The sequence below is a fragment of the Pristiophorus japonicus genome, chromosome 11, assembly GCF_044704955.1.
Source record: "Pristiophorus japonicus isolate sPriJap1 chromosome 11, sPriJap1.hap1, whole genome shotgun sequence".
Lineage (NCBI taxonomy): Eukaryota > Metazoa > Chordata > Chondrichthyes > Pristiophoridae > Pristiophorus > Pristiophorus japonicus.
The window spans coordinates 90,338,130-90,350,828 of NC_091987.1; the positions used below are offsets into that span (position 1 = coordinate 90,338,130).

At 41.3% G+C, this 12,699-nt stretch overlaps 1 long non-coding RNA gene across 1 annotated transcript in view; it reads left to right on the forward strand.

The window, feature by feature from the left end:
• Positions 1 to 241: 241 nt before the first annotated feature.
• LOC139275797 (uncharacterized) overlaps positions 242 to 12,699 on the forward strand; it is a 33,596-nt gene continuing 21,138 nt past the window's right edge. The window contains exons 1-2 of the long non-coding RNA XR_011595757.1: positions 242 to 312; positions 4,762 to 4,818. This is a non-coding gene — a long non-coding RNA (uncharacterized lncRNA). The remainder of the gene's footprint in view (positions 313 to 4,761; positions 4,819 to 12,699) is intronic.

Below are 12,699 nucleotides of genomic sequence, written 5' to 3' on the forward strand. Positions count from 1 at the left end.
AAGGGAATATGGATAAGATAGCGGGCAAGTTGAGAATACTTTGGAATTGCACTTGGGCCAAACCCAATGAAGTGCCGAGCTGAGGAGATAACTCGCTTGCTCCAACCAATTGCAAGTGCCTTACCTGACGTCATGGCGTGAAGCCCCGCCCATAAAGAAGGGGAGACGCCAGGCAACTTTCTGGCGAGGAAAATGTGGCAAGTTGAGAGAAAGTTGAGAAATGTTCTGCTCGTCGTTACCTCACTCGGCTTTTGCCAGCTTGCGTGTGGCGACTTCAAGAACATGTGTCATGAAAGCTGCAACAATAGTGTGGTGAGTTAACATTGTCAGGAACCTTGCACCTGACTGAAGCTGGAACCTGGAGAGAGAGAGAGAGAGAGATGGACAGGCGTGGGTTGGAGGCAAATCAGTCTGAGGGAGAGGGGAAGGGGCAGCGCATGGTAGCACTCGATGATGTTCACTGTGGGACTGAATAAACATTTAGTTGACAGTTGTTTGTATTGTCAACTCTGTGTATATATTTCAATGTGTAAATATATCACAAAAGCAAAATACTGCGAATGCTGGAAATCTGAAATAGAAAATGCTGGAAATACTCAGCAGGTCAGGCAACGTCCTGCAGAGAGAGAAACCGAGTTAAGGTTTTAACAAATACTGCCTGACCTGCTGAATATTTCCAGCATTTTCTGTTTTTGTGGCACCTGTTCTTACCAAATAACCATGGCCAATTAAACCTCAGTATTTAGCCTTAGCAATTTATATGAATTTGACGGACGTTATATTTCCTGTTAATAAAATATTTGTCTAACTTCTTCCCACCCCCTTGTTCCCAATGAAGACCAGGAGAAAAGCTCCGGAGCAACGCTATGTAAAGGCGGAAGGCTCGGAATTAAGAAGCCGCAGCCCCACAGTGACTCATTTTGCTTAGCACTGGGTCACCCCATGTGGGTCTGTGTGGTAACGAAATTAATTCGGTGAAGAATTTAATTTTGAAAGCCATTTATTTCTGGTGTGGGAGGGCAGGCACCAGCTCCCCGTCTTTTAATTATTTTGAACAACGGGGAGGTATTTAAAATGCGCGAAGGTATTGGTGTTCACTCACTAAAGTGGTGCGTAAATCGTTGGGCGAGCAACAATTTCAAGCATCTAGATTATTTTTAAATTAAAGTCATCTTCGGGTGGTTGTTTGTGTAGTTCTGCCGATTTAAAAAAAATGTGGACCAAAATCCAGCGGGTGGGGGGGAGACCTTTACAGTTAGACTGGAGTGGGATAAATCTGGTTGTGTCCTCTTTTACCATGTTAAACTCTGCCCTCTAACCAATTACTAATATTGGATGATTTTTAGTTCCTCATTTTTTCTTCTTCATTTTCCTCCTTTTCTTGAAGGCATTTCCTCCCAACTAATGTCTACCCCGGATCATTTCATTGCGATTGGAATGGTCTTATCTGTGTACTTAGGCAGTGAGTACCATTAGCGTCTGGAACCATGCATTCCAGCAGCCAAGGAGTGAAATGTGGCTGCACAAATTAAATCGTAGCAGCTTACCATCCAGAAAAAGACGTTCAATAGGCCTCACTTTTTTTTTAGGCTTTGCTCATATACAAGATTCAAACTGTTATATGCTGGAGTGTGAAAGGACAATGCTGGAGTATATCCAGTTTAAAAGACATTTTTAACTATTAAAAGGACATAAATGATATAGGCTAAATCTCACATATCCCACTTGTAGGGTGATTAGGACAGAAGTGGGAGAACGGCAATAGCCCTTTTCTACATCATTTTGATGAATTAGCACAGTAATATAAACAGAATGATTTTACCAACAGGAGATATCTCTGGAATGTGACGGCACATTCTGTGCAGTTCTGCAGCATAACTGGGATATAAATGTAGCTGATGTTGATTCATCGTCCTCACCCTGCCACACTTGGTAACTCCTTAAGCTGATTTATCCCGATTTAAAGATGTTCAAGAAAATTAACAAAATAAAAAAGGATCCAAAAGATTTATGTGGGTAAAATACCTTTTTGAGTAGTTGAGTCACTTTTTATGTTTTGTTTTGGACTGCACAGAAGTGTATTGGTTTCAGATTAAGTGAAGCTCACCAGATTTTATTGCTCCAAATTCTAAACAAAGCTGCTGAAACTCTATCTGAAACAATACAATACGTGCCATGCATTTTGTTTTATTTGTAATGGAAAAAGTGGAGACATATGTTTGTGTAATAAAAAAAAAAATAGGTGAGTTAATCAATTTATGAAGAGTTTAGACAGCGTGGAGAGAAACATTTGCAATTGGTGGAAGGGTCGAGAGCTAGATGACACAGACTTAAGGTGATTGGCAGAAGAACCAAAGGCGACATGCGGTAAAACTTTTTTACGCAGCGAGTGGTTAAGATCTGGAATTCACTGCCTGAAAGGGTGGTGGAGACAGATTCAATTGTGACTTTCAAAAGAGAATTGGATAAGTACCTGAAGGGAAAAAATTTGCATGGCTATGGGGAAAGGGTGGGGGAGTGGGACTAGCTAAAGGCCTCTTGCAGAGAGACGGTATGGGCACGACTGGCTGAATGACCTGTGCTGTAACCATTCTAAGATTCTATGGCCTAGAAATTGGATCGTTTGCACCTCCCATTAGCACCCCCCTGGGGGCTAACGTGGCACAAATGACTTTTTAACCTGGGCGCGGCGCTGGTAATTTTGTACTCCACTTCCCCTCGGGGACAGTAACCCGAATTTAGCTAGTGGGACGGGACTTGCGAACCTGGCGCCAAATATCCCGTCTCCCGGATGTTACCGTCCCCAAACGGGGGACAGTGGAATTTCACTCCCTATGATTCTAATTGTGGTGGCGGTTGGTACCTGTGCTTTTACTACCACACCATCTGTTGTCGTGTTAAAATGTGTTTACTTAAGTTAAGTGCAAAGTTGCTTGTTCAGGATCTCCTTGTTGAATACCGGGGCCCTGAAATTCCATAATTTCAGCAGGAGAGCAGCAAAACCTGCAGTAGAACAGCATAAATGGCCAATTTCATCCATTATTATTGTTTCCCAGTGGGGGGGTGGTGTTGGTCTCGTGCTGGTCTGTTGGTGCCCCACTAGGGTTAAGGTGGGAGCCCAGTAGAATCCCGACGGAATTTTAGGGCTGTTAATTAATGTAATTGTGGATGGTGATGCTTTGCCCTGTGGTTTCATCCTAAAGAACACTGTATTGTTCACGAATGATGGAGAGAGCACTTAGTACATTATTAATACTCAAGCACAGTTATTCATTTGGGTTTTGTACTTTAATTACAAACTATGTAGCAGTTTTGTGTGTATATTATATATATATAATTGTATGTGGGCATGTTGATGTAACACAGTTCATTCTTCATTCTTTCACATGGTGTAGATAATACATTATTTGATTAAAATAGCACACTAGGTGCTGGGATATGGAATCTAGGTGGGTAATTGGAGTTAAGATACAGATCAACCACGATCGAATTGAATGGCGGAATAGACTCGAGGGGCTGAATGGCCGACTAATGTTCCTATGTTCCTATTGTACAATTTGCTCCTCATGGTCAATTAAAGGCTTCTGCCACATTGCTCACTACCTATACCATTTCTTGCCCTTATTTTCAATCCAAGTTTGATCTCTAGATATAGGAGGAGGTTAATATGAATTATGGTTATTTGTTGCAGCGGTATACTTCGTTTACCACCCTTTCTTCTTTACCTAATTTGCATCAGTTTGCTATTGAATTTGTGCTACCTTACTTGCAAGTTACAATATATTTTTTAAGGTTGTTTTGAGTACATTGCTTCTGGCATATGTCTGCAACAACTTCCATTTTTAATTCTCCCCCATAAATATCCTTCAGTTCCCTTTTAAGGATTATTGAGTTGGCATCTGGAAATATATTCATTTATATGAATACTGCTTTCTTTCCCTGTTAATACTTTTAACAATTGGCATTTTAATGGATCACCTATAGCTTCTCTATATTATGATGCTTAATCTTGGTGCTCTTTCTGAAGATGCGAAGTTCGTAGATCTTCACAGTGGTTAATACTGAGTTAGAATCATAGAATGGTTACAGCACAGAAAGAAGCCATTTGGCCCATTGAACCCGTACTGCCTCTCCAAGAACACTTCAGCTCGTCCCACTTCCCCGCCCTTTCCCCATAGCCCTGCAAATTTTTCATATTCAGGTACTTACCCAATTCCCTTTTGAAAGCCACGATTGAGTCTGCTGCCACCACCCTTTCAGGCAGTGCATTCCAGATCATAACTACTTACTGCGTAAAAAAAGTTTTTCCTCATGTTGCCTTTGGTTCTTCTGCCAATCACTTTAAATCTGTGTCCTCTAGTTCTGGTACCATATTGGGCCAAAACGTGTGACCAACTCTAATTTGTGATTTCCGGTAGTTATTACTCCAGACAGACCTCTATATACCTATCAGTGAAATTAGATTTCATAAATCTGTTTCATATTTTGTGAATTCCACAACTGGAGGAACAGAATACTAATTATTTACGTTGCTTGAGTAGTATGTAGGGTATTATTCTCTGTGCTTTTCTTCCAGATAACACACTCATCTGCAGTAAAATGATATAAGCTTACCATTTTTACTTTGAATAGTTAAGTTGTACAACATAGAAGTTTAGCCATTTATTCACAAAAATGAGAAAAAGTAGCCCATAAAATTAAATCATTGTATACATTATACTTGACAGATTTATCAGCTAATGAACACTTTTCCTTTTACAGGAACTTAATTCCATAGACTTGCACTGGGGATGCAACATTGAAAGAAAACTCTCTGTGGTGAGTTGAAATGAACAACGTTTAGCAGTTCAACCTATAAAGAGAAACTTAGACAATGTAAGCAATAGCAATGTGTTCAGATTGAGAGAAGAAAGACTTGGTTTCAAGTCTGCAATGGTGGCATTACTTTACTTTACTTTAAAACGTGTCCTAGTAAGCACTGGCTCAACAGCTTAGTAGACATTGAAGTCACATTATGATTAAAAGGCTTAACATAACCACATAAGCTGTTATGGAATGATGAAAATTGTTGTAACATCTTTTCCCCCATTTCTCCTCTGAATGCAGCTGGAGGTGAGGGTTTGGTTATGGTGTTGTTTTATTTTACCTTAATTTATTTTAAATTTAGATTTTAGCCCAATGTGTCTGACACTGGGACTGGAATTTTACTTAACTTGGTGGGTCTGGTGCGGCCAGTGTCCGTGGCGGATCCCGACCCCACTGCTGGCTCCATCCTGCTGTCGAAAAATGAACTTGCCTTAATGGGGCCTATTAAATGCGCCCAGCATATTACCGGCCCAATGAGAGGGAGAGGGAGAGGGAGAGGGAGAGGGAGAGGGAGAGGGAGAGGGAGAGGGAGGGGGAGGGGGAGGGGGAGGGGGAGGGGGAGAGGGTCTGGTGATGTCATTCATGACATGATTTAAGCTGGGATCCTTAAAGGGACCATGACCGCATTAAATTTTAACTTTAATCAACATACTGGGTGTTGAATCTTTACTGTACAATAATATAATAAGTTATATATGAATGACATTTAAATTTAATTATCATTAAGTAAAATTATTCCATCTACAAATACGATCAAGTACGTTAATTGGAAAGTTATTGGTGCTTTAGTCACAAATCTACAGACTTTTGTATCAGTAACTGGTACAAATAAAGGATGTGTGTATAAGTAATACATAAAATTAAGTAGATTTTAAAAGTAATTGTAAAGGAGTAGATTTACAATTTTATGCAAGCTCAGTGGAAGAGCTGCGGAATCCCTATACAAGTGGTGCTTACAATATGTTTCTGGGATTTCTGCAACTCTTCTGTTGAAGTTAACAATAGACAAATGAGAGCACCTCTGCAGAAATTAACCCTAAAGTCTCAGACTGAAAAATTGAATTAGTCATGTTCAGGGACTGAAAGCAAATTGAGTGATGAGAATGATATTGTTACGGTTGATTACTTGATTTAATGTGTAACTGGACAATCACAGTACAACAACAAAAACCGCCTTTAACATAGTGAAACGCCCCAAGATTCTTCACAGGAGTATTATGAGATTAAAAAATTTGACACTGCGCCGCACAAGTATAATTTAGCGCAGGTGACCAAAAGCTTGATCAAAGAGGTATGTTTCAAGGAGTGTCTTGAAGGAGGAAAGAGAGGTAGAGAAGCAGAGAGGTTTAGGCAGGGAGTTCTAGAGCTTGGGGCCTAGGCAACAGAAGGTATAGCCACCAATGATTGAGTGGTTATAATCAGGGATGCTCAAGAGGGCAGAATTAGAAGTGCGTAACTTGGAATTGTCCATACAGATCTTCAGTACGGTCTTAAATTCCCCTTTAACTGGTGTGTTTTCCGTGTCAAAGTTAAAGTTACTAAACACACAGGCCGAGATTTTCTGGGGAATCAGCGGGCATGATCGGTAGAGGGTCGGGTGGGAAAGTGTGTTTTTTTTTCTGTGTGTGGTGATCCTGCTGTGAACCTGATGTCACACGCCTTCCCCAATGTTGGGTCTGTCAACGCTGAGCAGACCCGACATGCAGCGGCGGGGGACCCAATTCAGGTAATTATGACCTTTTTTAGAGACCATTAAAAATACATTTGAGCTCACTTTTTGAATTTACGTGCTCGCCCATGGGGTCCACGCTGCTCGGGCATCACGCCTGTCGAGCTGAGGCGGGAGTTCAGTGGCCATTGAATCAGCAGTTGAGTTGACGGCTTCAAATTACATCTTCCCTCAGCCACAAGCTCTTCCTCACTGCATTTCCACTACTGATTCACCATGCTGCAAATCTTTACACAAGTCTCCATCCAGTCTGACCTCATTACCTCTCACCATTGATCGATCGCTTCAGTCATCTCTATTTCAGATGCCATCTATTCCATCAGCATGGGTGCTCTTAATACTCTCTTAACTTGGTCTTCAGAATCCCACCATGATCAACCTCAACACCAGCAGCACCAGCAACAACTCTGCAACAATCAGATGCTGCACAGGACACAGGGCATCAGCACCCGACCACATTGCTGCCCGGGAGGCCAAAGATGGCCTCACCATGGGCAGATTTACATCATTTGACACTGTACACCCTGGCTGCCACATGGTGCACCAGATTGGCATCACCCCCCACCAACACCCTATAATCATCCCGACAATGCCCAACCCATTCCTTTCACGCTCATCACCATTGTGGGGGATACTGTTATGTCTCACCATTCGCTGCAAGTCCAAAGGTGAACACACATCTGTCCAAGAATGCAAAGTGTTGAAAATAAAGGTTTCAATGTTTGACAGCACATTAACAGAACCTTTACATGAACATTAAATAAAATGCTCAAGTGCCTACCCTTGTGGTCTGTTGGTTGGTATGATTGCACTAGGAAGAGGGTGAGTGTGAGCGGTGGCTAGTGCAATGGGGATTTGATAATATAGATAGAGAGGGATGGGTGGAGGTGCAAGGTAAATTGATGTGAGAAGGATGTCCAGAAGTAGGGTAGGGAAGGCAGAGTGATGGGGATGTAATGAGAGGCTCAGCAGGATGAGGTTGAGTGTGGCTTTGTACTAACGCTTCGTGATCTACTGAGATCAATGAAGCATTTGCGGCACTGCACCGAAATCCTCCTGACCACATCGCTGCTTGTGCCCTCCTCTGCAATGTGCATTCAGACCTGGGGAGGTGTCTTCTGCCCATCGAAAGGGAAGAGGACCTCCCTGCGTGCTGTGACTATCTCATAAGCCTATGTAGGGAGTCATGGGAGAACCTGGGTCCAGCCCTGTGCATCTGTGCTGTGCGTGTCAGTGTTTGCATCACCTCAATGCTGTAGAACACTGACAGCACAAATGTCACGATAAATTTAGACATGGTCCCTTTTAAGGAAACTGGCTGATGTCACGTCATGAAATGACATCACCAGACCCCCTTCCTCTAATTGGACTGGCAAATGTGCTGGGCTGGCTTAACAAACCCTTATCAATGGAAAATCATTTTCCAGAGTGGGACAGAGCCAGCAGCGGGGTTGTGACCCGCAACCGAAATCACCTGATTTGAATGGTCTTTTGATTGACAGAATATGGTCCCATTGTGTATCCTAGATCAGCCATGATCTTATTGAATGGCGGAGCAGGCTCGAGGGGCCAAATGGCCTACTCCTGCTCCTATTTCTTAAATTCTTATGTTCTATGAGGACTGAACCTGTCTGTAGACACTGGATGTAAGTACACTTTGCTGGTATGATTGAGAGTATTTGCTACCTTTTTTAAAGCTTCACTGCTAATTTTGTTGTGTAGTTTAAGAAATAAAGCAAGAAACAAGAATTTAACAGTTCAAAAAAAGATTCTTTTGAACATTTTTTTTCAGTGTCTCTAAAGGAAGCCTTGGCTTGAACAAATAGCAAGTTTTATTAACAAACTCGCTCAGGAAAAGAAATCTTTGCCCTGAAATTACGTACGACGTCTTCCCGCACTACCCTGCTGCTGCTGCGACTGTCAGAACTTCTGAGCCTGAGGCGACTGCGCGCGCAGCTCGTGCACGTGGGGACGTGCGCAGGGCGGGATCTAGTGACAGCAGCCAATCAGGTACAGTTTAGTTTCTCATTCATAGCAATAGGAGTTCTGTAAGTATGGAACTCCTATTGCTATGAATGAGAACCCCCCCCCCCCCCACCCCGCCCAAACACTTAAAAACCAATAAAAAATAGAAAATAAAGTACACAATTAACATGCATTTAAATTAAAGTTGTTAAAAAAAAAAAGTTTGCCGATTTAAAAAAAAAACTTTTATTAATACTTAAAATAAATTTACCGTAGTAGGAGGGTTTTTAAACGCAAAAAGTGCTTTTATAACTTTTTATTTTTTATTTGTATGTGTATTTTTAACCACTTGCACCTGTAAAAGTAGGCTATACACCTGCTTTTTCTGGCACAGGATTTTAAAGGACATTTGCAGGGCAAGATATTCGTAAATATTGGAAATCTTACCCTGCAAGTGCCCTAGCTCTTAAGATGCGGCCATCTGTCAAGACCATAAACTTGACCGATCGGAAATGTTGGTTTCCAGCGAGCGGCTTTTCCGATGCCTTCCCGGGTCCGTAGGAACTTCTTTCGGACCTGGAACATCGGAATTTCAGGGCCCTCATTTTTTTTCTTGTTGTCTTGCATGAGCCCAACTGATCAGACGTCTGTTGCTTATAGTTAAAGATGTTTCTGTTCTTTTAAGCTTTCACACAAATACAGCATTAGTCTGCTGCATGAAATAGTTGACTCGAAGTTCATTGTGTGAAAAATATTCTCAGTGTTTAAGCTTTCTGGAATCAACTGCCATTGGTATTTAAACCCATTTGCTATTCAGATAACTGTGAGGAACAGCACTCATACACTGTAAAATAAATCATTTTGATGTTTAGCAGGGAATCTCTTGCTCCCTATAGTAACAGGCAATGATTGGTGATCCTACAATAGTTTTTCTGTTTGTTAGGCACTTAATTTTTTTTAGAAATAAGATTGGGAGAATTCTGAATAATTAGAAGATAATTCAACTTTTTTGAAAAATTTAAAATGTGTTTCCTGTTGGTGTGTTTTTCTTAAAATATAGAAGCTGAATGATAACTTTAGATGTGATGCAAGCTTGGCTGTTTACTGCTCACAGAAATTATTAATGGGTGCACTATGATTTATGAAGGAGGCTTTTCCTCTTGTGAAGGAATAGTAAAGCATTTGCTTTTATATAATACAGGTCTTCAACATATCCCAGTGGTTCAAATATGTTGGTGTAGTTGATTTACGAAGGCACTGGGAGAACCCCTCTCTTTAAAAAGGTGCAATAGATCTTCCACGTCAACCTGGACAGGCAGATGGAGCTTTGGTTTATGTTATTTCTGTAAAATTGCTTTGTTTTAATGTCATACCTGGAAAACTGTTTGACATTGTAGCACACCCCAGTAATGCACTGAAATGTTAGCCTGGAGTATGGCTTGAACCCATGATCTCTGACTAAAATGAAAGTGCTACCACTAGCCTAGTAAACACTGGGAGGGACGGTAAGCACTTATCCATACATAATTCCCAGTCAACATCATTTTTATTGAGGTGATTCTGCTTTTTAAAAAATGCTCTTTTAGGGGCGCTATTGATAAGTGGATAAGAATCATGGTAACGTCTTTACCTTGCTGGCATCAGATGATCAGGCCATTTACATATTTCTGAATGCGTTCTGCAAATAGACTGATCACAAATGTTCACAGGATGCCATGTTTTTCAATCCCAGTTTATGTGTTTACTATTTTAGCAACTATTTTAGAGGAGAGTTTAAAAAAAAACCCTGGTGTTTGTGGAACCAACCAGGGAGCAGCTATCTCGATCTGGTACTGTGTAATGAGACAGGATTAATAAATGATCTCTCAGTAAATGATCCTCTAGGGAAGAGTGATCATAGTGTCATGTATGTATGCTTGGGGTTACTAGCCACCAGGTGGTGCCACTGTTGGAGGTCATTGGGCTGTACACGTGTGTGTGCTGCCCAGGTATAAAAGGTAAGCCATCATGTAATGTGATCACTTTGGGCCCTAATAAAGCAGAGCCAGGTTTGTACCTGTGTTAATTTACAGTATTCAGTCTATCGAGTTATTACATACATAAAACACAGCATGGTTGAATTTCAAATTCAGTTGGAGGGTGAGAAAGTTGGATCTCAAACCAATGTCCCAAGCTTAAATAGAGGAGACTACACCGGTATGAAGACAGAGTTGGCTAAAGTGGACTAGAAAAATAGATTAAAGTGTAAGATGGTTGATGAGCAGTGGTGGACATTTAAGGAGATATTTCATAACTCAAATATATTTTTGTTGAATGAAAAGGAAAGACTTTAAGAGTAGGGATAACAATCCATGGCTAACTAAGGAAATAAAGGATGGTATCAAATTGAAAACAATGGCCTATAAAGTGGCCAAGATTAGTGGGAGGCCACAGGATTGGAAAAACTTTTTAAAAACCAGCAAAGAACGACTAAAAAAAATAATAGAGGGAAGATAGATGATGAAAGTAAACTAGCAAGAAATATAAAAACAGATGGTAAGAGTTTCTACAGGTATATAAAAAGGAAGAGAGTGGCTAAAGTAAATGTTGGTCCCTTGGAGGATGAGACTGGGGAATTAATAATGGGGATCAGGGAAATGGCAGAGACTTTGAACAAATATTTTGCATCGGTCTTCACGGTAGAAGACACTAAAAACATCCCAATAATGGGTAATCAAGGGGCTATAAGAGAGTGAGGAACTAAAAACAATCACTGTCACTAAAGACGAAGCACTCAGTAAAATAATGGGACTAAAGGTGGAGTCTTAGGGTCTTAAAAGAAGTGGCTGCAGATGACAACCAATGCATCCACTAACATTTCCTAGATTCTGGGGAGGTCCCAGCGGATTGGAAAACTGCAAATGTAACGCCCCTATTTTTAAAGAAAAAGGAGGCAGGCAGAAAGCAGGAAACTATAGACCAGTTAGCCTAACCTCTGTAATTGGGAAAATGCTGCAGTTGATTATTAAGGAAGCAGTAGCAGGACATTTGGAAAAGCATAATTTAGTCAAGCAGAGTGGTCATGGTTTTATGGAAGGGAAATCATGTTTGACAAATTTTCTGGAGTTCTTTGAGGATGCAATGAGCAGGGTGGATAAGGGGGAACCAGTGGATGCGGTGTATTTGGATTTCCAGAAGGCATTCGATAAGGTGCCACATAAAAGGTTACGGCACAAGATGAAAGTTCACGGGATTGGGGGTAATATATTAGCATGGATAACGGATTGGCTAACTAACAGAAATCAGAGAGTCGGGATAAATGGGTCATTTTCCGGCTGGCAAACAATAACTAGTGGGTTGCCGCAGGGATCGGTGCTGGGGCCTTTGCAGACGGAATCAGGTGAATTTATAATGGGGAACGAAGAAATGGCAGACCAATTGAACAAATACTTTGGATCTGTCTTCATTAAGAAAGACACAAATAACCTTCCGGAAATACTAGGGGTTCAAGGGTCTAGCGAAAAGAAGGAACTGAAGGAAATCCTTATTAGTCAGGAAATTGTGTTAGGGAAATTGATGGGGATTGAAGGCCGATAGATCCCCAGGGCCTGATGGGCTGCATCCCAGAGTACTTAAGGAAGTGGCCCTAGAAATAGTGGATGCATTGATGATCATTTTCCAACAGTCTATTGACTCTGGATTAGTTCATATGTACTGGAGCGTAGTTAATGTAACACCACTTTTTAAAAAGAGGAGAGAGAAAATGGGTAATTATAGACTGGTTAGCCTGACATCAGTAGTGGGGAAAATATTGGAATCAATTATTAAAGATGAAATAGCAACGCATTTGGAAAGCAGTGACCGGATCGATTCAAGTCAGCATGGATTTATGAAAGGGAAATCATGCTTGACAAATCTTCTAGAATCTTTTGAGGGTGTAACTGGTAGAGTGGACCAGGGAGAACCAGTGGATGTGGTATATTTGGACTTTCAAAAGGCTTTTGACAAGGTCCCACACAAGAGATTGGTGTGCAAAATCAAAGCACATGGTATGAGTACTCTTACACATAGCAGGCCAGGCAGCAGGTTGATTTTGAAGGGCCACAATGCATTTTCAGGACTTTCCCTCTCCCTCGCGTGTGGGCCCAGCTTGTGCAGTA